We start from the raw sequence: 27,772 nt of genomic DNA, 5'->3' as shown, positions 1-27,772 counted from the left end.
AGGCCAGAAACGCCAGCAGGACTGGTTGTGCCGGCGCCAAGAGCGGCTCCCAGAGGGAAAATGAAGGAGGGAGATGGGCGCGTCTCGCCGCCTTGTGGACTGGGGTGGTATCGTGGGAAAGTCGCAGTGCAAGGCAGCAGCTGGACCAGAACTGGCGGCGCCAAGAGCGGCTCCCGGAGGCAAAAATAAAAGAGTGAGACGAGCGCGTGTGGCCGCCTTGTGGACTGGGGTGGTATCGTGGGAATATCACGGCCCGAAACGCGAGTGGGTCCATAAGTGGTGGCGCCAAGAGCGGCTCCCGGCCGCGCAATGAAGGCGCGGGTGGAGCGGGTGGCGCCGCCTTGTGGCCCGGGGGGGTAATGCGGGGAAAACGCAGACTGATGATGGCAGGGGGATGGGTAAGGTAAAGCGCCTGGAGGGGTGAGAGGTGGAGAGGAAGGCGGGAAACGGCAGGAGGAACGAGGTAACAGGGCCAAGCCCGGAATAATGTGCAGGCTGGACTGTCAATAAGGCAGAGACGTGTTTCAGGCAATGGAAAGGGCGGTGAGGACCATGTGAAAAATAACGGGAGGGCGCCTCCTGGTGGCCATCAGTGGCGAGACAGGGCATCCCTGACAAGCGGCCAAAGGGGAGGAGAGGCGCAGGTGGCCGAGCTCGGGGACCACGAGGGGGCCTGTGGGGTGGAGTTGACTGACGGTGGGGAACAGCCATGACGGCCGCGGGGAAGGGGCAGCCAGCGCAGAGGCAGGAGCAGCAGAGCACGGTGGGAATGTGTGTCCAGAGAAACCAGATAGACTGTTAGTGAGACTAGGAAACCTGCCCTCACTAATCCTGAGAAGTAAGTTCACAACCCCTCTGCAGGGAACTTTGAATTTAAAATACTTGAATTTTTAATGGAAATAGTAATTTTATTTTTGGAAATGACCTAAGAAAATGTTTTCAAATTCAGATAAAAATCTTTGTGTAAAATTGTTCACCAACACTTTATTTACAGTAAAGTGATTTGAAACTATCTAAATAAAAACCCCCAATATATACAAAATTAAATGTAAAGACTGGACAGATAGAGTAACGCTGAATATTTTTTAATGCTGTGGAGAGTACTTACAGTGCAGTGTTAAATGATGAAGAATATAAATTTTTAGCGATGATGTAAGCATACTCTCCTTAACCCTTATGTGTGAGTAAAACACAATGTAAACAACAACTGTGCACCAAGTGGAATATTATACAGCAGTGCAAATAAAAGCCTCAAGCTACATCCAAAATGTGGACTAGCTTTGCCATCATACTGTTGAGTGACATTCAAGACAGAAACAGAACATGATTTAATTTAAATATTAAATTCCAGACAAAATTAAAATCACATTTTAATGGTACATGCAGTGGATACATACCTAGGATATGTAGTGAAGAGCAAAGAAAAAAATTAGTGACAGCCATATAGGGGCTTCCTTATGGGCGAAGATCATGATATGATGTGACTTTATATTTCTTGACCTATTTAAAGGAAGCTCATTTTCTAAGTCTCAAATACTACCTACCTTCTACACAGGCATTCTATTTCACAATTGCAAATATGGGGGAAAAACTAGGAAGGAAACATGCTAAGTCACAAGAGTACTTTTTAATATTGTTCATCCTAATTTATTCTACTCTTCTATAACATACACAACTCCCTATCATTATCAGGACCAGTAATAGAAGCTGATGAAAACTCCATTGGTAAAATGACCTCCTTGCTCCTTGGCAGGGGAAAAGTAATTTTTAAAAAGTCTTAAGAATTCCATGTGGTTACAGAAAAACATTTGAGGATGAAACATGGCCTCCTGCTAGTCACATAGGTGAGGGCAGAGCAGCAGCGCTGGGAGTTAATGTCAAGGTCACCTCATTTTTTTTTTTTTTAGTGAGAGTGTTTGGGTTTCTACCCTGAACCTGTGCTCTGGCTAGCTTTTCAACCAAAATAAACATCCTTTGCCCTTTTTCTTCATTTATAAATTTAGAAATTTATTCTGTTGAATGCACAGCTGTATATAGCTTTAATTAAAAATAAATCAGTGAAAACAAGACAATATCTGAGCCCTTCCAGCTTCCAAATACAAGAAAGTTGTCTACACCTACGAGAGGAGCAGGACAAAATAATGAATGGGGCCAGGATATTTCATAAAACAAAATTTTACATAACTGAAAGCTCCTCCTTGTGACTAGTTCATTGCCTTTATAAAAAGGAAAATAAGAGAACAGAGGGGCACCCTGGGGGCGCAAGGGGTTAAGACGCTGCACTATAAGCTATCACCAGCAACTGCAGCTTGTGCTCGATCCCTGTCTAGGGAGCTGACCCACATGGTGCAGCAGACCTCTCCTGTCTCCCCGCTGCTCCCCTCAGCAATGTTTCAGTCAGTCTGCCTGTTCTGTCCCCCACTCTGTCTTTGATGAATCCTCTCACACCCCCATCTTTGGCTTACACCCCAATTCTTGTATGCATAATCCTTTTTAAAAAGATTTGTTTATGCACACAAGAACTGGGGTACAGGCCAGAGATGCAGGGGATGAGCGGATTCACCAGAGACAGAGTGGGGAACAGAACAGGCAGATCTACTGAAATACACTGCTGAGGGGAGCAGTGGGCGTGACAGGAGAGGTCTGCCGTGCCATGCAGGACCCTCTCCGGCTGGCAGGGATCGAACCGGTGTTGCAGAGGCTGTGGACAGCTTCACAGCGCTGCACTCAACGGCCTGTGCCACCAGAGGAGGCCTTGTTAAATACAATTCTTAATACACCTCACTTTATTTGCATGTAGAGTTAGGACCTTCTAACTTTTGATTTTTAGATTGTAAGAGGTTATAGAAGAATTTCATCTTTATTTATCCCGCAGGCCCAGAGGTGATCTTTTTTCCAAAGTCCGAGCCCTGAGCCATCGGACTACAGAGCACCCATCTCCCTGGCAGGGGCAGATTCGCACCTTAAAGCAAGCAGGGGGTAGAGAAGCAGGAGACTTCCAGGAGCTCACCTGGTCATCTGGGGTGCACAGTCAGGCCCCTGGCCAGAGAAAGTCCATCAGTCACTCCCTGAAACCTTTAGTGCAACCCAAGGCCTTCTCCCAACATAACTCCAGCTAATGAGCAGGTCACAGTGGGCTGTGGCAGGCGGGCTGGGGCAGGAGGCACGGGTGTGTCTGTGGCAGGCTCCGGGACTCTCAGCCTTTCACTGACAGCGTCCACTGCAGCCAGACCCTAAAATATCTGCAAGTCATGAGAACAGCAAACAAGGTTGCTTGAATTTCTGGGATTTTTTTTTAAATCATTGCTAAAAATCCCCTTACCTGAAACTGACATAAAAGCAAGGCTTGGGGCCTCCCTGGTGGCGCAGGGGTTAAGCACTGCACTGTGAAGCCATCCGCAGCCTCTGCAACGCTAGATCCATCTGATGGAGGACACGAATGGAGATACTGGAAAGGAGGCCTCACAAGACTAAAACCTGACTCACGCAAGGAGGTGGGGGTCGAGGGGAATCACACGACCTTTAACCCAGCTGTGGCGGTCGGACCCTCAGGCGCCAGAGCCTTGCCACAAGGCAGGAGACCTGAGCAGGATCAGATGCTCTAGGGAGTGGCGCACAGGCCTGAGGGGAAGGATATGGAGATTGGGCCCACCCTGGAATGTCAGGTTCCTTTCTAGGGTTGCCTGTTACCCAATATCAGCAACAAGCAGCCACTCCACGGAGGAGTGACCCTCCGAAAGAGAAAAGGACTGTATCAGGGCAGTCTCTGCACAGGCTCGGGGCAGCCGTCCCACTGCACACCCGTGACTGTGCAGGTGCCTCTTTTCACCAACTCTCTCCCTCTGTAGGGCAGCAGCCTCCTGCCTGCCGTGACCTGTCAAGGCCGCCCGCATGCAACCATGCAGGCCTCTTTCAGCAAAACCTGTCCCTTTCTTTTTCCCTAATAAACCCACTCTTTAACTGTAACTAATGTCTCTGTCCCGTGGAGAAACGTGCCTGGGGAACTCGCCGGGTGCCGCTGAAATGGGAGCTCTGGGGACACCTTTGCCAGAGTCAACCCCAGGACCCGCACGCACTCTACAACCCTTCTGGCGACCACGAAGGGACTCATCACGTCATCTGGTGCCAACATCACATCCCCAGCCAGGAAGGTGACCCACAGGGAGCCGCAGACCTCTCCTGCCTCCCCGCTGCTCCCCTCAGCAGTGGATTTCAGTCAGTCCACCTGTTCTGTTCCCCGCTCTGTCTCCAGTGAATCCCCTTACCCCACCCCCGCACCTCTGGCTGCACCCCAGTGTAAGATATTGAAGGACCAAACATAGCAAGACAGCAGCCATTTTAAGGAAGATGACCATTTTGAAGAGCACAGCTGAGCCCAAGTTTCGTTTCAGGGTAAAACCACAAGTTCCCCAAGGCAAGGATAAACAAAACTTAAAGGTTGCCAAAGAAAGGTACACAATCAGATTGAACTTGGTCTCTGCTGTGAAAGGTCCCCTTTTTCTGATATGAAAGGTCCCCTTTTTCTGCTGTAAACAGAGTATAAAAAACAGCTTGTCACCCTTAAAGGGGTCCTTCTCTCAACCTGATGAGACTGCTGTGTCAGTACACCAGGCAGAGTCAGACCCTAGCTTAAGCTAGCAATAAAGCCTTTTTGCTTTTGCATCTCTGGCTCCGTGTAGTTTTTGGGAACCCCGGACGGAGTTGAGGCGCCAACTCCTAACACCAGCTATTGTGTTCATAAGTAAATAAATCTGTAAAAAAATAAGTAAAATAAAAGCATGACTAAAATTGTCATTTACCTGCAGATCCTGAAATGGATCCTATTGCAAACATTAAAAAGCAGCTGCTATTCAAAATACATTATGAGAAAAATGAAGGGTCTTGGCTCCACATAGAAGATTTCTCTTTGCACATCACGGTGCGGCACAATACACCGTGGCCCAGACTCTGACATCCCTGAGTCTGTTCCGTGGTTTGGTGTAATATTCAGCCTTGAGCCGGGAGCCTGTTTATCTTCGGGGCTCAGAAGGGTCTCCCGGGGACTGCATAAACTTGGGTTTTGATTCCTGAACCAAGGTTGGCCTCTCTCTGCCTTTGGATGGGTGAGTTCAATAGAGGATCTTCTACTGCCACTTTGACTTTAGTTTTCTGGTTCTATTTCCCTGCTCAGCTTTTTCTTTTTTCTTTCTTTCTTTCTTCTTTTTTTTTGCATTTTCTTCTCTTTAAATTATACAGGAGATTATTTTTAACATTTCTTTCAGGGAAGATCTAGTGTTAGTGGACCACTTCTTCAGCTTTTGTTTGTCTGGGAAGAACATTATTACTCTCTCCTCTCCGTAGGACAATCCTGCAGGTTAGGATATTTGTGACTCGTATATTTTATCTCTATTCTGAATATGTTATTTCATCCTCTCCTTGCCCTACAGTCCTCCAGAAATGGAGGTTGGGTCCATCCCCACATATGCACAGTTCATGACAGAAACTTGCTAAGAGGTGCTGGGATCTGGACCTCGTCCTGGCACCATTACCTGAGCATTCTGAAAGGATACCTCACAAACCTAGAGCCGTAGATATCACCTACAAGGCTTTCCATGAAAACCAGCATGAGGCTCATCATCAGTACACTCCACCTATAGACCAGAGAGAGAGAGAGAGAGAGATTGGAGAAAGATGAAAATTTCAATAGAAAGCAGTCCAATAAATCCAGAAAAGAAAAAAAATTATTATATAAGGAAAAGAAAGCCAAGATCACCAATTTTCTGGAGCACAAGGACCACAGGGAAAGCTTTGGGTCTGGGGACATTGCAAGAGTCGTGCCTACTGTTGGAGCGCCATGCAAGAAATCCCAGGTCCAGATGTGCAAATGAGCCCTCTTACTTTCCTTTTACTTTGTGAAATGAAAGTGTTTATTACTGTAAAACAATCTCCTTTGTACTCACTGAGTATTTCTTCTGGGAGAAAAAGATGAGAAGAATAAGTCAGGGGCTACCAGCAAACATTTCCATTTTAAAGCCCTATCAGTGACTCATCCAGGGCTGCTACCGTATAAGGCCAAATGTGGCATTTACTCTATGAAGCTAATTCATTTCCTGCATGTTTGCTTGGGACATTATTTCATTTCTCTGGAAGTTCCTATAAGATTCAGAATATATAATGTTATTCATTGTACCCAAAAATATAATGGGTCTTTATAATGTAAATAAAAATGATGTTTCAGGGTATCATTGCTGCAGGGGGCCTTGATGCCCCAGCCAGATAAGACACTGGCAAGCAGCTAAGTTAAAGGGCCTCACACCGTGGGGCCGAAGCTAAAGGGCTGGTCCCCGGCATATCATCACTGTGAATGTTACATTAATCTCAAGAAATTCATGCATTCTACATGGATATAGAATATTGAATTGAATTCTTTCCCCCGTTTAGTGAGATGAGCTCTATAGACTGACCTCATTTTAGTGGACTTATTTCATACTACTGTTCCCAATATGAGTTACTTTATATTTGGGGCTTTATATGTACCTAGTTGGCCAGAAAACTGAGCAGGCAAAGTATAAGCAGACCAAAAATACCACAAAAATAGCAAAAAACCCTCTTATGTTCAGAACAACTGAATAGCAACATTTCTCTATATCAAAGACAAGAAGCTACCTAGAAATCGTTTTTCAACTCTATAATATAGTGATAGCCTGAAATTAATGAGGCAAAAGGAGCTTTCTCAGATCCCGCGCAGTTCTGAGTGATCATGTGACTAGTTCTTCCCAATGGAAAGTGAACAGATGTGACAGATGTCACCTCAGGACATGTTAAGAAACTCATGTTCCTTCTCAATGAACTCTTAGTCCACACCCAAAGAATGGATGTGATATGCTATGACATTTTCAAGGATACTTGATCTGTGAGCCAGAGGTTGCGAGTATTCTTGCAAGACCTCGCAAGATAAAACTGGTTCCATCAGAATTGTTTCTTAGAAAGAATCATTTTATAAGAAAAAAATGTTTTATTCTGAACTGTTGCATTTGGATTTAATGATCACCACAATCTTGTGTGTCTTCACTAATCTTTATGATGAATATACTCTCTGCTATTGCTTACAAATCTTTAATATTTCCAGAGATTTCAGTCTATGTATCTCCCTAGGAGCTCTGTAACTTCATCTATTTTCATTCAAGCACACATACTTTGTGGGTATTGCATTGTGTTATCGAATTTACTGGGGAAGGGAGCAGTTGGTCATATAGATTGGTATGAAATGAAATTGTTACTGGAATGATAACCATGACATTAACAATGCCTGTAGATAAGTAGTGATTTTACCACTTCTTAAAAGAACTACATTCCCTTAAATTTAGCCCATACTACTTGCTGTGCCCATGAACATTCTCTGACAGGTGTGATGAGACCACACTTCCTGCCTTCGTTATTCAGACAGTGAAAGTTGTTTCATGGAACATGTATTTTAGATGAAAAGGAACAGGTAGGAAAGAAATATATAATGCAAATCTAGACCCATAGCAGGATAGTTGACAGCTGCATGTCTGAAGGAAAAAAAGAGTCAATATTTTCTGTGAGGATAGACTGAAATGGGATTAAAGCACAGCTGGATTTTACCTGATGCTCCATAACAGTACACATTTCTCTCAGACGTAAAAGAAGTATCTGGATGAGTTTGACAACTTAGACTATTCAGTAATCACAAATTCTATCAATTTTTTATATATAAATATTGATAGTTTTCATATAGCTAATGTGACATTTCAGGAATACGAATGCCTTGCAAAATACTATTGTAATAGATTCAGGTTTGCTCAATGATGCCTATGTGCTGACGTCTCTAAAACCTTACCAAAATGATGTACACAAATCATGACCTTTTTACTTGACTGAGAAAGATATAACCCTGTGATCTCAAGAACTGTATGATGCTGTATGCACTCAGATTCTTCTAGAAATTTCCTAATTATGTTTATATATGAGCTTGATCATTATGTTTAAAATGTTATTCTGAAGAAATTATATCATATATATAATATTATAATATACTTTTCATTAAACTGTTAACTGTTCTTCTATCAACATTCAGTTAATCTTATGTATCAAATAAATCACATTCCCAAATATTTTCTTTTGTTTTATGCTTGTCAGGCAGAATTTTATGTTCATTTTTATTATATTCCTATGCATAATGTGAAAGTTCCTGCCAAAATGCAGAGGTAATTCATATGAGCAAAGGGTTTTTTTGGTGGGGGGGGGAGCAATGGGCTAGACATTTTAATTATTTAAAAAACACAAGAGGGCCTCCCTGGTGGCGCAGGTGGTTGGGCGCCACACTGTGAAGCTGTCCGCAGCCTCTGCAGTGCAGGTTCGATCCTGGCCAGCTGGCAAGGGTCCCACATGGCGAGGCAGACCTTTCCTGTCTAGCCCGCTGCTCCCCTCAGCAGTGTATTTTGTCAGTCTTCCTGTTCTGGCTCTGGTGGAGCCTCTCACCCCCCGCATCTCTAGCCTGTACCCTCGTTCTGATATAAAAATAAATAAATCTTTGGGCCTCCCCTGGTGGTTCAGCAGTTGGTTGCTGGGCTGCGAAGCTGCCTGCAGCCTCTGCAGCACCGGTTCTATCCCCGGCCACCGGCGAGGGTCCCACATGGTGCAACAGACCTCTCCTGCCGTGCCCACTGCTCCCCTCAGCAGTATGTTTCATCAGTCTGCCTGTTCTATTCCCTGCTCTGGTTCTGGTGAGTTCTCTCACCCTCCTGCACTTCTGACTGTACCCGGTGCTTATATAAATAAATAAATAAATCTTTAAAAAAAATAAATAAATCTTTAAAAAAAAAACACAAGAAACTCTCAGTGTCATCCTGTAAATGCTATGAAAGCTAACAACAAGGATTATGTTGGTATCCATTACTCTAAGGACAAAGAATGAAATTCAGCCTGGCCCACAGACCCTGGATCATCTGTACTGGATCCTCCTTTCTTAAAACAAACAGGAAGATATGCCCAGCTCATGGGTTGGAGGAATCAACATTGTCAAAATGGCCATCCAACCCAAAGCAATTTAGAGATTCAGTGCAATCCCAAAAAAATCCCAATGGCGTTCTTCAAAGAAATAGAACAAAGATTACTGAAGTTCATCAGAAATCACAGAAGACCCCAAATAGCCAAAGCTGTTCTGAGATCAAAGGGGGGAAATGAAGGTATCCCACCTCTGATTTCCAACCATGCTATAAAGCCAGAGAAGTTAAAGCAGCATGGTAATGGAACAAAAACAGACACACAGACTAATGGAATAGAATTGAGAGCCCAGATGAAAAACCACATGTTTATGGACAAGTAATATACAAGAAAGGAGCAAAGTACATACGCTGGAACAAGGAAAGCCTCTCCAATACATGGTGCTGAAAAATAGGAACTGCCACAAGCAAAATAAAGAAACTAGATCATTATCTCATGTAACACATGAAAATCAACTCAAAATGGGTAACAGACTCGGCTATGAGACCTGAAACCACCAAAAAACAAAACACAGAAAAGAATAGGACAGAATAGAATGAAACTTCTAAGTTCCCAAAACTTGCCCCGTTTATAGCCATCCCCAGGGTCTGGCCCGAAGGCACGCTGTCATTTTCAGTCTCCTCCTAGAGCTCAGATCCTGATGCTGGTAGCAGAGATTCCAAAGTCAACAAGAAAGATGGTGGCAGCAACATAGAGCATTCCACTTTTGTGGAAGTGCAGCCATGGGCTGACTTCTGGGCAGGCTTGCCAACCCTACAAGGCCAGAAGCATCGTCAATTATTTGGGTGCCAAGACTCCAATGAAGCAATGAGGAAGGAAAAACACCTCTGGGCATAACCAGAGCCATGTCAAGGAGCTGCAGGAACGCCAACATCAGGGTTCTCCACCACGGAGTAGGAGCAACATCTCTATTGTGTCATTAATGGAGATCACTCACTCAGTCATGCGTGCACTGCAGGGTCTCAGGTCACCTCCAGCAGGTGCTCAGTAAACGGGATTCCTTTCTCCTTCCCTGAGGAGCCCAACTTCTCCTCGTAACAGGGATTTGCGAGGAAGGAGGTAACATCACTTTAACACATTAGAACGGTTAAGAGGCAATGTGGATTATCTACAAAATGCCCAGTTCCCAGGGGAATGAGTCACTGTGGCTGATGCAGCCCCTGAAATAGGAGGGATCCTCTTGGCACCAGGTGTCCTAGAGAAAAGATCTCAAGAGCTCAGGAAAGGGCCTTTCCAGGTCTCAGATGATCCCCCATGAAGAACTTTGCACCCTCGTAGGTGACAGTGCCCAGCTGCACCTGCTGGTGGGTCCTTTAGTGACATAGAGAGGGCGCTGCTTTCAATACACTGACTCCGTTAATAATAACCCCCTTTAGAAAACCAAAGACTTGCAGCTGGAGTGTGGCAGGCCATGGGGCTCCTGGTCACTCAAGGCTCAGGAAAGCCTGGATTCTACTCAAGGGAGACTCTAAAGTCAGCCCATGGGCCTCCCTGGTGGTGCAAGGGGTTAAGAAGCAACCTATGAAGCGATCTGCAGCGTCTGCAGCCTGTGTTTGATCCCCAGGGGGCCAGGGAGCGGCCCACATGGCGCAGCAGACCCCTCCAGACTTGCCAGCGGCTCCCCTCAGCAGTGTACTTCAGTCAATCTGCCTGTTCTGTTCCCGGCTCATACCACTGGCCTGTGGTTCTTGCATGCATAAATAAATCTTTAAAAAATAAAAAAAATATAAAGGCGCCTCTGGAGGCAGTTTCCAGGTGTGAAAGCCCCTTCCAGGCTCGGAATGACCACATCGGCTGCACGGCAGGGAAGTGACACCTCAGCCCTCAGACGTGGGCCCAGGCCCAGCAGGGGCAGCACCCCAGACCCCGTGAGGAAAGCAGAGCCCCAGGCCCACGCGGCCCACTGGTCAGAGCCTGCGCCGGGGAGACGACACGGCTCGGCCTCCTGCCTGCTGGACCAGGGGCGGGAGGAGGATGGACCCCAGGAACGTGGAAAACCCGGTCCCCAAACTGCACTGTAGACCGCGGGATGGAAACGCACAGGCCCGCGGGGGGAGGGAGGCCCAGGACCTGCCGGGGCGCCCTCGCGGGCCCCAGTCGGGTGCAAACGCCTCAGGGAGCAGCGGGGCCACGCGCAGGAGGGACCCAGACCCCTGCGTCCTGCCGGCCCCAAAATGAACCCCAAAGCCCCATTTCTCCACACCCAGCCCGCGCTCTGGGGCCGCCCCGAGCCCTGGGGCCTCCCCCGAGCCCTCACCTGTCCGCTCCCCGCCGCCGGCTCCCCAGGTCAAGGGCAGCGGCGCCCCGCGGGGCTCCTGAAGGACCAGGCTCACCCCAGCCGGAACCTCACCCCGAGTCGGGGGCCAGCAGGGCCAGGGGCCTGGGCGAGCGCGCATGCGCGGTAACGGTGCAGGTGCAGCCAGGTGCGCTGGGCGGGGCCGGGCGCGCAGGGGCTCCCGGAGGCCACGCCCACCCGGCCGCAGGCTCTGGCGGGAGGGTTCGCAAACAAACACTGAGATGCTGACACGTCTCCTCCTCGCCCAATACACTGTGACCCTACAGTGTCCGCTAGTCATTAAAACGGCAAACAAGGCTGCCGTTTCTGGGAAAGATTATTTTTTTTAAATCATTCTTAAAAATGCCCTTACCTGAAGCTGACATAAAAGCATGAGGAGGGGCCACCCTGGTGGGACAGGGGTTAAGCACCGCACTGTGAAGCCATCCGCAGCCTCGGGAGCCCCAGTTCCATCCCCAGCCAGGAAGGTGACCCACAGGGCGCCACAGACCTCTCCTGTCATGCCCGCTGCTCCCCTCAGCAGTGGATTTCAGTCAGTCCACCTGTTCTGTTCCCTGCTCTGTCTCTGGTGACTCCTCTCACCCCCACCCCCGCACCTCTGGCTGCACCCAGCTCTTGTATTCATAAGTAAATCAATCTGTAAAAAAATAAAATAAAGCATGACTAAAACGTCATTTACCTGCAGATCCTGAAATGGATCCTATTGAAAACATTAAAAAGCAGCTGTTATAGGGCCTCCCTGGTGGCGCAGGGGGTTAAGCACCACACTATGAAGCAATCAGCAGACTGTTGCAAGAGTTCCATCACCCAGCCTGCCAGGGAGCATTCCACATGAACAGCAGATCTCTCCTGATTCGCCCAGTGCTCTCCTCAGCAGTGTACTTCAATCGGTCTGCCTGTTCTGTTCCCCACTCTGTCTCTGGTGAGTCCTCTCACTGCCCCCCCACCCTGCCCCAGCATCTCTGGCCTGTGCCCCAGCTCTTGTATGCATAAATAAATAAATCTTTTTTAAAAAGCAGCTGTTATCAAAATACATTCTGAGAAAAATGAAGGCTCTCGGCTCCACATATAACATTTCTCTTTGCACATCATGGTGCAGTACAGTACACTGTGGCCCAGACTTTGACATCCCTGAGTCTGTTCTGTGGTGGGTGGTTAGGGCTTGGAGTCAGGCCAAGCTGCAGAGACTGGGGGAGGGGTACTCCCCTGTTATCAGCAGTGATGAATGAATGAGTCAAAAGAAAAAAATAACACACCCCTGCCAAACTGCAATTACAAACATGTCTCAAATTGAGTTTCCTACCTTGGAAGAATTGATGGAGGACAAGAGTGAAAAACCTGGAGAGGGGGTGCCCCGAGACCAGAACCTGACTCACACAAGGAGGTGGGGGTAGAGGGAAGTAACACGGCCATTAACTCAGTGTAGAAATCAAGGCCCTCAGGCACAGAGCCTTGTCACAAGGCCTAAGGCCCAAGCAGGATGAGATGCTCTAGGGAGTGGAGCACAGGTCTGAGGGTAAAGATAGGGAGATTGGGTCCATCCTGGAACCCCGGGCCTCTTTCTACTTTTGCCAAGTTATCCAACCTCAGCAACAGACAGGCCACTCCACAGAGGACTGACGCCTCCCAAAGAGAAAAGGACTGTACCCGTGCAGTCTCTGCCCTGGCGAGGGGCAGCTGTCCCTCTGCCCACCGATGACTATGCAGGTGCTATTGTAACAGGGTAGTCCCCAGGAAAGGGGGAGGTTCCAGGTTTCCTGCCCCACCCAAACGGAGGGTGGAGCAGAGCAGGGAGAAGAAGCTGCAGAGGAGACTGAGGAAGGAAGGACGCAGGATGGAGCCAGGAGACCTGGAGGAGGCACATGGAGCTGAGAGACACATGGCGAAATTGCGCTTGCCTTTTGGTCATGGACTGGGTGTCTCAGACGGGGATAAGAGACCTGTGGGAGGGAACAATGGCAGTTTTTGTCTTGATTTTGCTCTTTCCTCCCAGACTTGTCTGGTTGTTTCTGATGCTTTTCTGTAGGTCCCCAATGGAAGGTGCTTTAGACTTGTGACAGGCTTTGGGGCCTTGCTCTGGGCCAATCCTGCCTCGGTGGACTTTTACCCACGAGGGGAGGGGTGACTTTAGGTGCTTCATTTAGAAACTATGTTTTTGTCTTTTCTGTATTGTTCACTAATTGTATTAAATTTCCTTCCCACAAAAGTCTTATTTGTGTTGATGCAGTGGATGGCAGAACCCATTCAGAGTAGGCAGGTTTGTGGGGTCTGGAGTGCCCCTCTCCTTGCCTTGGAACACTTCCTGTCACCAACTCTCTCCCTCCGCAGGGCAGCAGCCTCCTGCCTGCCCGTGTCCTGAACCTGCCGGGACTTCTCCTCACTGACCCCCTCAGCAGAGGCCGCTCCCCTCAGGGCCCCCACCTGCTACCTCACACCACGCACAAAAACCAACTCAAAATGGATTAAAGAACTGGACATGACCTGAAACCATAAAATATATAGAAGGGAATAGAGGTGAAACACTACATGACATGCACCTCAGTGACATCTTTAAAGACACATCACCCAAAGCAGTGATAGTGAAGGAAAGGATACACAGCGGGATGACATCAGGTAAAGACCTCTGTACAGTGAAAGAGACATGAATCCAAACAAAGACACAATACACTGATGGGGAGAAAATTTTCGCACACAACAGTAATGATAAGGGACTGATCACAAAAATCTACAAATAGTTGACAAGACTCAACAAAAAAACAGAGTAAATCACCTCGTCAAAAAATGGGCAGAAGAAGGGCCTCCCCAGTGACGCAGCAGTTAAGGGCTGGGTTGCGAAGCTGCCCACAGTCTCTGCAGCACCGGTTCAATCCTTGGCCGCTGGCTGAGGGTCCCACGTGGTGCGCACTCCTCTCCTGCTGCCCTCTGCTCCCCTCAGCAGTGTACTTTGTCACTCTGCCTGTTCTACTCTCCGCTCTGGCTCTGGTGAATTCTCTCACCCTCCCATGCTTCTGACTGTACCCAGTGCTTGTATAAATAAATAAATATTTAAAAAAAAATGGGCAGAGGAGCTAAAAAGAAACGTCTCCAAAGAGGAAATGCAAATGGCCAACAGACATATGAAAAAATGTTCAGCATCACTTGCAATCAGGGAAATGCAAATTAAAACTACAATGAGATACCATCTTACACCAGTGAGAATGGCACATATTAAAAACTAGCAACAGAAAATGCTGGCGAGGATGTGGAGAAAAAGGAACTCTCCTGCACTGCTGGTGGGAGTGCAAACTGGGGCAACCACTACGGAGAGCTGTGTGGAGGTTCCTCAATCTACTGAAAATGGAGTTTCCATATGGCCCAGCAATTCCACTCCTAGGAATCTACCCAAAAGACACAAAAACATTAATTCAAAAGGACACCTGTACCCTATGGTTAATGCAGGAGTATTTATAATAGGGAAAACCTGGAACCAACCCAAATGCCCAAAAATAGATGACTGGATCAAAAAAATATGGTACACACACACACACACACACACACACACACACACACACACATACAATGGAATATTACTCAGCCACCAAAAAGATAAACTCATGCCATTTACAGCAACATGGATGGAGCTGGAAGGGATCATGCTCAGCGAAATAAGCCAGAAAGAAAAAGAAAAACAGGGTCTCCCCAGTGGTGCAGCGGTTCAGCACTGGGTTGCTAAGCTGCCCTAAGCCTCTGCAGCGCCAGTTTGATCACTGGCCGCCGGCGAGGGTCCCACATGGCGCGCAGACCTCTCCTGCCGCCCGCTGCTCCCCTCAGCAGTGTACTTCGGTCCTTCTGCCTGCTCTGCTCCCCGCTCTGGCTCTGGTGAATTCTCTCATCCTCCCACGCTTCTGACTGTACCCAGTGCGGAAAGGGAAAGGAAAGGGAAAGGAAAGAGAAGGAAGGAAGAAAGGAAGAAAGGAAGGAAGGAAGGAAGGAAGGAAGGAAGGAAGGAAAGGAAGGAAGGAAGGAAGGAAGGGAGGGAGGGAGGGAGGGAGGGAGAAAGCAAGCAAGGAAGGAAGGAAGGAAGGAAAAGAAAAAGAAAAACACCGGATGGTCTCACTCATAGCAGGAATCTAGAAAACCCAAATAAGGGACCAGGAAAAAGACTAATTATAATAAAGTAAGAAGCAAAATCAACAGGCAACTATAAGCCAGAGACACACTGGGGTGGGGGGAGAGAAGGGATAGGATCCAAACAAGGGGGTGGAAATTTTACGGGGACTATAACCAAGATGCATACATTGTGCAAAGATGAAAATGATGTAAAAATATATACAATAAGAAAAATTTAAAAACCTTCAATTTAAGCCAAAAAAAAAACCTCACAATTGCTTTCCAACGAGGCACCCAGAGCCACCCCTACCCTGCGGTGAATCCCCCGACAGGGGACCCCCCAGGCCGCAGAGGCCGGAGCTGCCCTTCTGAGGCCCCAGCCGGCAGGGCCTGGCAAGGGGGGGCGGGACTGGCTGAAGGAGAGGGAGCAGATCCGAGCACCCCCAAGGGAAGGGCCCCGCAGCCACCACCCCGGCCTCCTGGACACGCTGACCCACCCCGTGACCCCAGAGGCAGGTGGGGGACACCAGCGCCCCCGCCAGAGCCCCCCCCTGCCTGCCCTGAACCCCAACGCTGGGGGCCCTGGTCCAGCCCCCGCCTCTCCGCGGCTCCCCCACCAGAGGCTGCTCCGGCTCGGGGTGACCCTGCGCTGCGGCCCGGGGCGGTGCGGGGGGGTGGGGGGGCCCGAGTCCCCTCCGTCCCCCCGCCCTGCTGCTGCTGCGGGGCGTCCTTGGCAGCCCCAGCCCCGCGGCCTGGGTGGGACAGGCGCCTCCCTCTGCGCCACTTGGGGCGGGGAGCCGGGCTGGGGGGTGCTCAGACCTTCTGGGTCAGCCGCTGGGGGCCCCACCTGTCCTGCTGCTTCCCGCGGCCTGCTCGGCGCTCCTCGCTGCGGCTTCTCTGGGGGCTCCCTGCCCACTGGCTGTGCAGTAACCCGCAGGCGCTGGGGGGCTGGGGGGACGCAGCAGCTGCCCTCCTTTACCACAGGCGGGGCACACTGGACCACCCCAGGCCTGCACCCCAGCTCTGCTGTCTAAGGGGAGCTGTTCTGGGCATGGCTGGGGTCGCCCCCATCCCTGGGCTCCCCGGGAAGGTTGCGGCTCCTCACTCTCCATCCAGTCCTGACACCCACAGATGTCTCCAAACATGGTCAGCCACCCCTGGTCTAATTGAAAGGGTGTCCCTCACCAGATGGGGTGCCGGCACTCGCATGGGGTCCCACAGGACAACACGGGAGCCAAGCACATGGGCGTGAATGTGTGTGTGAGCTGCCGGCGGCCATGGCTCTCCTGACTAGAAACACTCTGTGACCCTCAGTGACCAGTCCCCGCGGCTGCCGTTCCCAGGCGTCTTGTTCAGCATTTAGAACATAAAACACACTCCTTTCTGGAACAGAAAGTAGAACTCGGATAGATTATCAATAAATGATGGGGGCGCTCAGCCTCCAGGCACCGCCTGGGGGGTGGCCACGACCAAGCGGCCGTGCACCCCAGCTGTGCTCCCCAGCTGTGCCCGGCGACTCCAGGTTCCCAAGGACAGAGGTCGAAGTGCTTCATATTTTAGCAGCAGTGTGGGATGCAGCTTATTCTGTCCATTAACTAATATCTGATGCACCTGCCACAGGACCCAGCGACCCCACTCCTAGGACACAGACACACTGATCTGAAGGAAACCTGTGCCTGGATGTTCACTGCGGCACCTTGAATAAGAGCCGAGTTATGGAAACTCCTCAAATGCCCCCAAACAGATGAACGGATCAAAATGTGGACTCTACACGCCATGGAATACTACTCAGCCATCAAAAAGATAAACTCATGCCACTCATAGCATCATAGATGGAGCGGGAAGGGATGGTGCTCAGTGAGATACATCAGAAGGAAAGACATAAACATCAGATGGTTTCATTTACAGGTGGAATGTAGGGAAACTGAATAAAAGATCAGGAAAAAACACAAAACTGGGAGGCACCCATAGGTCTGAGGCACACGACAGTGGAGAGGGAGGGGGTCAAAACAGGAGAGGGAAGGTCACAAGGGACCCCCCCAGTAACCGCCCCCAGCTTTGGGCAGCGCCTGCGAGTCCTCTCTGCAAGTCCCCCCTCCAGGGGCTGTGGGGGGAGAGGACACGCCTGACCTGCCCTCAGGCTCCTGAGTTCTGGGGCCTTGCTGCCGGGGTCTCCACCGCCTTAGGTGTCTGTCCTGGAAGGACCTGCTGGAACAACATGCCTGAGCCACGAGGGGTCTCTGTCCCCCTCTCCACCCCTTTCAGTCCTTCCCACGCTGCAGAGTGATGCCCAGACCCACTGGGGGGACATCCCCCAGGGCAAACACCTGCCCAAGATGGAGGTTTCTGCACGAAAGTCTCCAGCTCACCAGAGGTCCACGGGAACATGGAAGGGGAGACCCCAGCAGGCTGCACCTCCATGCACCCCTCTACCTGCAAGGGAGCAGAATACGCCCCCCATCCCATGCCGCTGTGGCCCAAGATTCAGTGCAGGACATGCCCTTGACAAAAAGCTGGGTCAAGAACACTGACCCCTACCCCCCGCCCCCAAAGCAGGAGCTGAATCTCCCCCTGCCCAGGGCTGCCCCAGGGTGGGGGGGGAGCTCACAGGGGTCTGCGGGTCCATCTCCCCTGCCGGGGCCGGCGCCTCAACCTCTCCCGGCTGCTGTCCCCCCAGAGGCTCCCCTGGCCCAAGGGCGGTGCCCACTGTGGTCCGAGGACCCCCGAAACCTGCTCGTGTCTCCCTGGAGAGATGTGTGTGGGGACGGGACACCTGACGCCACCCACTATTAAAAATTCCTCCCCGTTTCTCCGTGCGCGTCCCAGTTTGGGGGGCGGGCTCCCCCGACTCACCAGCAGTTTCCTTCCCACAGGATGTTCCCGAGGCCGCAGGACGGCGAACAGCGTCTGAAAGATGAGAACGATTTGCATTTTCCCAGTAAAGAAGTCGCCGAGCAGATCTCGGGACCAGGCTCCGGCCCACTGGACGCAGGTCCCCCTCGCCTGGCTGCCCCCGAGGCGGCGAGCCCCGGCCGGGGGGCTCCAAGGCGGACCCTGACTTGCCAGGGCCCCCGCCCCGGCTCTGGCGAGAACTGCTTCTGAGCCGCAGACGGGGAGACAGCAGGAAGGAGGGGGCCAAGGCCAAAGTCGGAACATGTCTTTAAAAATCGTTTTATGATGGAAAAACTTTTTCACCCGTGTGTGAAAGTCTGGAGAGTACAGACATATTGAAAGGGAAATCAAGGCCCCCCACAATCACAGGGAAACGCGCCGTTTTGTGTCCCGTTTTTATGCCTTTTTTGTTTTGTGTCCCGCGGACACGAATGTATTTGCAAAAGCGACGAAGGACTCGGAGCAGCTGCGGCCCGTTCCAGAGGCGGCACGTGGACCCCGGAGGCCACCGGGCGCGGGCAGTGCGGGCTCAGGGGGACCAGGCAGGAACCTCCATCCCTGTGGACTTTCTGATCATTCTCACGGCACATACCCTGGGAGAGACAACTCAGTCTATTTCATTACTCTTCAGAACATGCTTCTCTGTGGAAGATGAGTTTGCTTGTTTGTTCACACTTCCCCACTCCATGTTCAAAACGTATACATGGATATGCGTGTGTGTATATATATATTCCGGTTATATATAAAACCCGGCAACCTTTGATACTCAATTCTTGTATAGGTTATGCATTTCCTGTCTCCAGAAACAAAAAATAATAAGCAATATAGCTGCTCACCACCTTAACTTTGTGAGAAAGGATAATTTCATTTTATTGTCAAAATGGATTATGGTTACATACTTCCAATTCACGAAAAATAACCTTCTTTCTGAAAAATGTTTCTAAGTTTTCTCTCTATAGTAATACATATAAGAGAGAGGTGCTGGACTACCGAAATGATTTCAAATGAAAAAGGGATGGATGTGTGCCTGGATCTCCACATTTCATCCTTTGTAAACCCAGATGTCATGAAAGGTGAGAACAATTCCCTGACCTTGAATTGCATGTCCGCTTTGAGAAAATAACTTTTATTCTGACATTTAATATAGTTGATTCCTATTGTACTGTACTTACATTAAAGAGAAATTATATATTTAAAACAAAAGAATGAAAACATTTTCATAATGTCTAAAAGTTGTATATCTTCTTCAAAGTAGAATAAATGAGTAAATTAGTCAGTCAGGACTGGTCATTAGCTTCCACCTTGTCTTAACATTTATTTCTCACTGCTTTTTGTTTGATTTTAAGAAATAAATAGAACACATAAAACTCTGTTGATATCCACTTTATCTGAAAAATACAAGCTATAAGAGAACAGAAAGCAGCCCTGGTCAAGGACACAGACCTTGTAACAAAATATATCCATGAAAAAAGTTCTAAAGAAGAGAAAGTCATTTTCAGAGGGCCCCACAACTGGACAGAGCACGCTTTGATCTTATGGGAACCGTATGCAAATCTTATTAGACAAGCACAGAAATGATCATTCCAGAAGAGTTTCCCTGTGTGTTGACTTTCTTTTCACCCCAATTTATTCTCTCAAAACACAAGACATTCCAAGAATGAAATACAATATGAATAATATCAACCCTGAGATCACCCATTAGCAATTTCTGTAACAAAAATTAAAAATCACACATCTAAGCAGGAAGAAGAATATATGCAATTCCAATCACAATTAAGAATTAAGTACACAGAGAACTGCATTTCTTCACAAATGAGCAAAGGGAAAGAAAAACACGGCAACAAGATGAATTTTTTTTATACAAGAGCCGGGGTACAGGTCAGAGGTGCGGGAGGGTGAGAGGATTCACCAGAGGCAGAGCAGGGAGCAGAACAGGCAGACGACAGAAACACTCTGCTGAGGGGAGCAGCAGGCATGACAGGAGAGGTCTACCGCACCATCTGGGACCTGGCCGGATGGCTGGGATCGAACCCACACTGTGGAGGCTGCAGACAGCCCCACAGCACAGCGCTCAACCTGCTGTGCCACCGGGGAAGCCCAACAAGATGAATTTTACACAGTTCTCTTTCAAGTATAATAGCAAAAAAAAAAAAAAGGAAAACAGGAAATGTTAGGCAGTATAGAGATGAATGATGTGTGATGGATGATTTTCAAGAGAAACAAAATGAAATTGCAGGCTAAAACAACCCACTCTCTCAGAAATTTTCCAAAACTACTCTTTTGAAACAGGAGTGATAAAGTCATAGAAAGTGATGCAACGTTAATTTATGAACAGAATGAAGATGTGTATGCTATTGTACAACTGAGAAACACAATCAGGAGGAGAAAACAACAGAATTAAAATATCGAGATGAGTCAGAGATTGAGAATCTGTTTGATAAAAATCTCCTACTGTTTTGAGGAAAAAATACAAATTAACTAAAGACATAAAACGAAATTGTAATTAGGGAACATAACAAATGGAAAATCAATGTGAAAACTGTTGTTGTGCCTGTACAAGAGAAGAAAAACAAAAAGCAAAGTGAAAGTCTCCCTGGTGGCGTAAGGCGTTAAGCACCACATTGTGAAGCAATCCTCAGCCTCTGCAGGATGAGTTCAATCCCCAGGCTGGCCAGGGTGAAACCCACATGGCGCAGCAGACCTCTCCTGTCTCGCCTCAGCAGTGTATTTCAGTCAGCCTTCCTGTTCTGCTCTGTTCTGTTCCCCACTCTGTCTCTGGTGAATCCTCTCACTCCCCCGCACCTCTGGCCTGTACCCCAGCTCTTGTATTCATAAATAAATAAATCTTTTTAAAAAAAAAAGCAAAGTAAAAACACTGGATAGATGATTGATTGATTGATTGATTGATGATAGATAGTGGAGGGATGGATAGTTAGATCGACTGATCACAGGTCGATTGATCAACAGAGTAGAGACATAGAGAGATAAATTTGGTAGAGTTTAGAAAAAAATCTTCCGAATTTCCAGAGTTCAGAAAATTTTGTTCAATTGTAAAGCAATACATAAAGTCACACTTTCTTGGAAATATTAGAAGTGAAAGGAACAGGTTCTGCAGATTTCTGAATAAGGAAAGATTGAGATTGATTATATTAAAGCAAGTTATTATTCAAGACTAAAGAAGAGGAAAAAAGTACAATTTTAAACATTAAGTGGAAATTTGGGCCTCCCCGGTGGCGCAGCAGTTGAGCACTGGGTTGTGAAGCTGCCGCAGCTCTGCAGCGCCATTTTGATCCCCGGCTACCGGAGGAGGGTCCCACATGGCGCGCAGACCTCTCCTGCCACCTGCTGCTCCCCTCAGCAGTGTAGTTGGGTCCTTCTGCCTGCTCTGCTCCCCGCTCTGGCTCTGGTGAATTCTCTCACCCTCCAGTGCTTCTGACTGTACCCAGTGCTTGTATAAATAAATAAAAATTAAAAAAAGAAAGACAGAAATCTACACAATGCTTATTTAAAAAAAACATTAAGTGGAAATTTAACATTATCTAAAGATTGGTACATCCCAATAATGATAATAGAATTGGTGAAGCAATTTAGAGTACAATACATTTAGAAATAGAACAATTTTTAAATAATGTACAATGTTTTGCTTTCAAAACTGAATTTTTACTAAAAATAATGATTCAACTAACATTACGGGCTAAAAGTAAAGTTCAAGACTTTGCTAAAAAAAAGAAACCAAGAAAGATTTAGATGGGTTTGGAGATTGAAGAGGGGTTAGAAAGCCATGGGGTGTCTTTTTCCTATTTCCTTTAAAAATGCCATTGTTGGGCCTCCCCTGGTGGTGCAGGCAGTTGAGCGTCTCACTGTGAAGCTGTCTGCAGCCTCTGCAGCACCAGTTCGATTCCAGCCGGCTGGTGAGGGTCTCACAAGATTTAAATAAATCTTTTTTAAAAATAATCTAAAAAGCACCAATTATTCAAAGCAATAAAGCACAGCAATGGTACCATGACCCCAAATGTCAACAGTAATGTCCAGTTTGGGGAGCAAAAGGATCAGAGTGTGGTGGCAGGGAGTACTGGCTACCTCACTGCAGACACATGGATTTACAGCCTGGGGAAGGATTTGACCAGAAGTCAAGTCATGTATGTTTCCTCTGTAGCTGTTCAATAGCATAATAAAAACTAAACTCCCTATTTTCTACTTACAACTGAGATTCAACCAATGATAGCTATAAGTTTTTGACATTTTTAAAAGACCACAATAAATTTTAAAGAGGCTGTGTGTATAGCCCAGTCCCTGGCAGACTGCAGGCACTTAGCTAACCTTTGTTCACTATCTTGAGTGTTCATAGTATTTTCTATCATGGAAAAGAATACACACCCTCCTGTGCTGACATAACTGTTGAAAAAAATAGTTATGTACAGATATCATCATTAAATTAAAGTCTACTTATCCAGATGTGGATACTTTATTAAAACCCAAAGGATCGTTTTCGTAAGTGTCTATAAAGGCACACCCCATCCTGCTTGCTTTGCTTCAGATACTGCTTTTCACAAATTTAAGGTGTGTGGCAACCTGGACTGGGGTAAGTCCAGCAGCACCATTTTCTAAAAAATATATGCTCACCTCATGTCTCGGCGATATCTAATTAGGGTATTTTCTTGTTAGACAAAATACTATTGCATACTTAATAGACTACACTATAGAGCAAACAATGTTCATTCACACCAGGAAACCAACAAAAAAGTAATGCCTTGATTTATGCAATATTAGTTTTGTTGTGGTATTCTGGAAATGAACCAACAATATCTCCAAGGTGTACCTGTACCACCTTTTATTTGGTGCAGTGTAAGTACACCTATTAAAGCAAATAAATTCATTTTGCTAAGTCTGCTGTTTGGAGCTGGCCCTATGCCCACTATGGCAAACCTAATAAAGACAGATGATCACAGTCTGTGCTTGGATAGAGAAACGCTTGTCACAAAATGCTTAAGAACATGTATCATGATGATATAGACCTTTTTTTTATCTCCAGAGAATTGTTTTGTATTTTGTTTATATCCAAAGGACAATTTAAAACTGAAGGTCAGTACAGGACAGTGCACAGACACCAGCAGGCAGGAAGAGCTGTAAACGCAAAAGGTTTGTGCAAAGAAACACCTGCACAGTCAGAGGCAGAGGGAGAGCTGCCTCACTCTCCAGGGCATTTTGTTAAAGTAGGACATACATCTTCACACTCAACTTCACATTCGGTTCATTGTAATGACAAAAATAATTAAGATCATTTCAGAGAATGGATGTGTGCTCTTCGATACTGAAAGAGAATTACTAAGAGTGATATGCAAGAATCTAAACTTTAGAACTATGTAAATAATCTTTTTTAAATCTAATCACAAAATGACACAAATTCACTGAGAAACTTGTCAACAGAGGAAGCATGAATAACCAAACAATCACCATGAATACCAACATCATGAGGACACCAGTCACTGCTTCCAGTATGTTTCCCAATTGTATAGATGAGATAGATCAAATCCATAACAATTAAAGGGGGGAGGTCTTATCCTGAATAATACTGCAGGCACTGCTGAGGCATCCCTGTCTTATCGATTGTTCTAGATCTCCAGGAATTCCGTCTGGTAGGTACAGCAGCTAGCCTGCTGTATGGGAATCGTTACAGAAAAGGCTATTTTGAAATGCAGTTTCTTACAAGTAGCAACCACAATTGGGACAGAGCTATTTCTAAAACTATTAAGGAAATCGTGTGCAACATTAAAGACAGCATCTGCATGTAACGCAGTGATACATTAAACTTTTATTTTAACCTGAGGCTCTTTCCTTATGAAGGAGGAAGCCTCCTGAGGATGGACAGGGTCGCGCCCACTCCTCCCCTCCCCCTGGCCTTGAGGGGGTTTACAGTTTAGCCTCATTTGACAAACTCTGATTCGGCCAAAAATATGGAGTCCAAAAATCCCTGACCTTTGTCCTTATTTGTATGATCTTAACACAAGTTCCTTGTCTCTTTTGGACCTTAGGATTCTCAACTACGGAGTAGAAACTATGTCTCTAAGGTATCATCAGTGAGATCACATAACTTAAGTGAAGAACTTGTTGCACGGAGTCAGGTAATCTCCAGCAGGTGCTCAATAAACATGGATTTCTTTCCCCTCCCCTGACCTGTTCAACTTCTCTCCAAAGCAAGCATAAAAGGATTTATGATGAAGGAGGTAATATCAGTTTAACAGATTATAAATATTAAACAGTAGAGTATCTACAAAATGTCCACTTCCCAAGGGAATGAGTGATTGTGGCTTATTCACACTCTGAAACAGGAGGGATCCTCGCAGGGCCAGGTATCAGGAGAGAACAGGCCCCAAGAGCTTTGAAATGGGCCCTTCAGTGTCTCAGATGATTCCCCATGAAAGATCTTCCGTCCCCATTGGTGATAGCGCCCAGCTGTCCCTGCTGTGGAAATCTCAGGGTGACGTTTAGTGATACAGAGATGGCCACAGGTTTCAATACACTGAATCGGTGAACACAAACCCATTTTTGAAAACCAAATATTGTAGCCAGAGTGTGGCAGCTGTGTGGCTCTTGGTCACTCAAGGCTCAGGACAGCCTGGTTCTAGTCAAGGGGAGTCTAAAGTCGCCTCATGGGGCAGTTTCTAGGTGTCAAAGTTCCCTCTTCCAGACTCTGAATGGCCACATCACCTGCACGACAGGTAGTGACGCCTCAGCCCCCAGACGTGGGTCCAGGCCCAGCACGGGCAGCATCTCAGACCCCGTGAGAAATGCGGAGCCCCAGGCACCACGCAACCCACTGGGTCAGAACCTGCACCCCGGGAGACTGGGATTCGACTCTGCCCTCCTGCTGCCAGACCTGGCGTGGGGAGGGGGACGGCAGCCCCAGAAAAGTTTACAATACATTCCCCAGATTATATTCTAGGCCACAGAAATAAAACACACAGATCAACGGAACAGAACGGGGAGCCCAGAAAACCCATCCAGGGGTGATCAGTGCAGCAGGGAGGAGCTGCGAGCAAACACGGGGACGCGCTCTCATTCAGGGGCGCAGGCACCCCCAGGTCACACTCAGGAAGGTCCTGACCCCCATGTTCCTCCAGGACCCGAAATGGCCCGCGCAGACTCCCCACAGCCCGCCCGCCCGGCCCGGGTCCCCCGACTCACCGCTCTGCAGGCACCCCCGGCGGGGAGACGTCCTCGCCCCCCCTCGCTCTGGGGCGGCTCCTGACGAAACCGGGTCCCGCGGGCAAGGACTTCACCCCACGTCCGGAGAAGCCGGTGCCAAGGCGAGCCCGGCCCGGGGAGGCAGGAGCCAGTGTTGGGGCGGGGCGGGGCAGGGGCGGGGTTGCGGGGGGCGGGGGTGTAGGGGGCCCCTCCAGGCCCGGGGGCAAGCGGGTCGGCCCCGGGGTGCTCACGGGGCGCCCCCGCCCGTCCTGCTGCGCTGAAGTTTAGAAAATCAAGCGGACGCGGAGGCGAAGAGCCCACGTCTCTGAACATGCTGTGAACCTAGAGTTTCCGCAGCCAGTAAAACAGCAGATCGTGTCCACGTGCATCACAGACACGCGGGGGACACGGACCCGGGCCACAGGGGGCCCCGAGCCCGCCGCCCCCCACAGTGAGAGAAGGGGCGGCCCGGCCTCGCCCCGCCCCAGCCTCGCCCCCGCCCCGGCCTCGCCCCCGCCCCGGCGTCTCCTCCTGATTCCCCGCGAGGCCGCATCTCCCCGCCTCACCACCAGGCGGCGCGCGCTCCCCCCTCCTGTGCTTTGCCACGCCCGGGGCTTCTCCTTCCTCACCCTGCGGGCCCGCTCCGCCGGGCGGGTGCTCCCGGTTATCGCGTCACCGCCACTTCAGCTTCCGCCGCCGCTCTCGCGTAGGCACACAGTGCCGTGACGTCAACACGCAGGGGGCGGGGCAAGGCCAAGGAAGGAGAGACTCGCGGAGGAAACCAGGGGCGGAGCAGCGGCGCGCGCCGCCTGGTGGCGCGGAGGGGCGGTGCGGCCGAGGCGGGACACGGGCGGGCAGAGAAGGTGCTGGGGTGGCGGGAGGCGCAGGGGGGATGGAGCCGCAGCCGAGGGGCGGGTAGGCTGGCCTAAGGGGGACGCAGCTGGGAGAGTAGTGGAGGGGGGCGTGTGCAGATGGGGAGCAAGAAGCGGGAGTGTGTGACGTCAGAGCCCTGAAGATGGGGAGACAGAATGACGTAGAGGCAAGAACCCGCTGAAATGGGGGTTCTCGCGCATTCGGGGAAGAGAACAAGGTGGTGTCGCGCTTCTGGACTGAGCTGCCAGCATTTGGGATGTTACACATGTGTGCGTGTCTGCATTAAAAGGAGTGACCTCAGGAGACGCTTACACACACACACACACACACACACACACACACACACACACACACATCTGGCGCTAGGAATGCCCCCATGCCCCACGGCACCAGAAACACCCTGGACCCTCAACCCCCTGGACATCACTATCTCAAGTGCCTGGAAACCTCTCTCTTCTGCAGGAGTCTAAGGACACTTTCACTTCTTTGTTGCGAAGACTATAAATGAGGGGATTCAGCATGGGGGTCACGATAGTGTAAAACACGGAAGCCACCTGGTCCCTTCCCAAGGGGTAGGATGTTCTTGGTCTTAAGTAACTGAAGATCATGATGCTATAAAAGATGGTGACTGCCACCACATGCAAGCCACAGGTGGAGAAGGCTTTTCTCCTTCCTGAAGTGGATTTAATTTTCAGGATGGCAGAGAGAATGGACACATAGGAAAATGATACTGTGATTAGAGACCCCAGAATGGTGCAGTCAGCAAAAAAGAAATATCATGATTTCAATGTCCTGGGTTTCAGTGCAAGACAGGGCTATAAGAGGGAATGTATCACAGAAAAAAATGAGGGATTTCATTGGAGTTACAGAAGGTCAATTTCCTCATGCTAAACAGAGAGACTAAACAGTCTGTGACACCTATCAAATAGGGCCCGAACATTAGGGACCAGCAGCGTCTTGTGGACATAACAACAGGGTAGTGGAGAGGATTGCAGATGGCTACATAGCGATCATAGGCCATGGAGGAGAGAAGAATACATTCAGCAGCAACAAAGAATACAAAAATGTACTGTTGAGTGAAGCAAGTCATGTATGAAATCTGACCTCTTGTTGGAGGTCAGTAAGTTCTATAAGGTTGTAGGTGAGATGATAGATGAGTAACTGAGGTCAATGAAAGACAGGTGACTGAGGAAAAAATACATGGGGGTGTGAAGCTGGGCATCAAGGCGGATGAGCAGTATCACCCCTGCATTCCCCAGCATAGTGACCAGGTATATCAGGAGAAAGAGCACACAGAGCACCAGCTGGATGTCTTCAGCATTTGTAAATTCCAAAAGGATGAAGTAAGGCACATATGTATTATTTCTTCTATGTGTTGTTCTCCACTGCTTTTACCTGTTGAGAAGTCAAATTCTATACTTAGTGGATATA

General features: G+C 48.6%; 1 long non-coding RNA gene across 2 annotated transcripts; it reads right to left on the bottom strand.

Annotated features, from left to right (window-relative positions):
* Positions 1-1,025: 1,025 nt before the first annotated feature.
* Positions 1,026-26,137, bottom strand: LOC119254196 (uncharacterized). 2 transcript variants are annotated; one of them, XR_008553437.1, is made up of 4 exons: positions 26,098-26,137; positions 18,245-18,298; positions 4,800-5,630; positions 1,026-3,242 (listed from the first exon to the last, which is right to left on the bottom strand). It is a non-coding gene; the product is annotated as an uncharacterized LOC119254196 (long non-coding RNA). The 2 variants fall into 2 exon arrangements; XR_008553438.1 differs by lacking the exons at positions 18,245-18,298; positions 26,098-26,137 and adding an exon at positions 11,264-11,323.
* Between the last annotated feature and the right edge of the window lie 1,635 nt (positions 26,138-27,772).

This window comes from Talpa occidentalis, unplaced genomic scaffold (assembly GCF_014898055.3).
Source record: "Talpa occidentalis isolate TD23 unplaced genomic scaffold, MPIMG_talOcc4v2.1 talOcc4.3, whole genome shotgun sequence".
Lineage (NCBI taxonomy): Eukaryota > Metazoa > Chordata > Mammalia > Eulipotyphla > Talpidae > Talpa > Talpa occidentalis.
The sequence above is the reverse complement of the archived record's forward strand: the minus strand, read 5'-3'. Positions and strand labels throughout refer to the sequence as shown.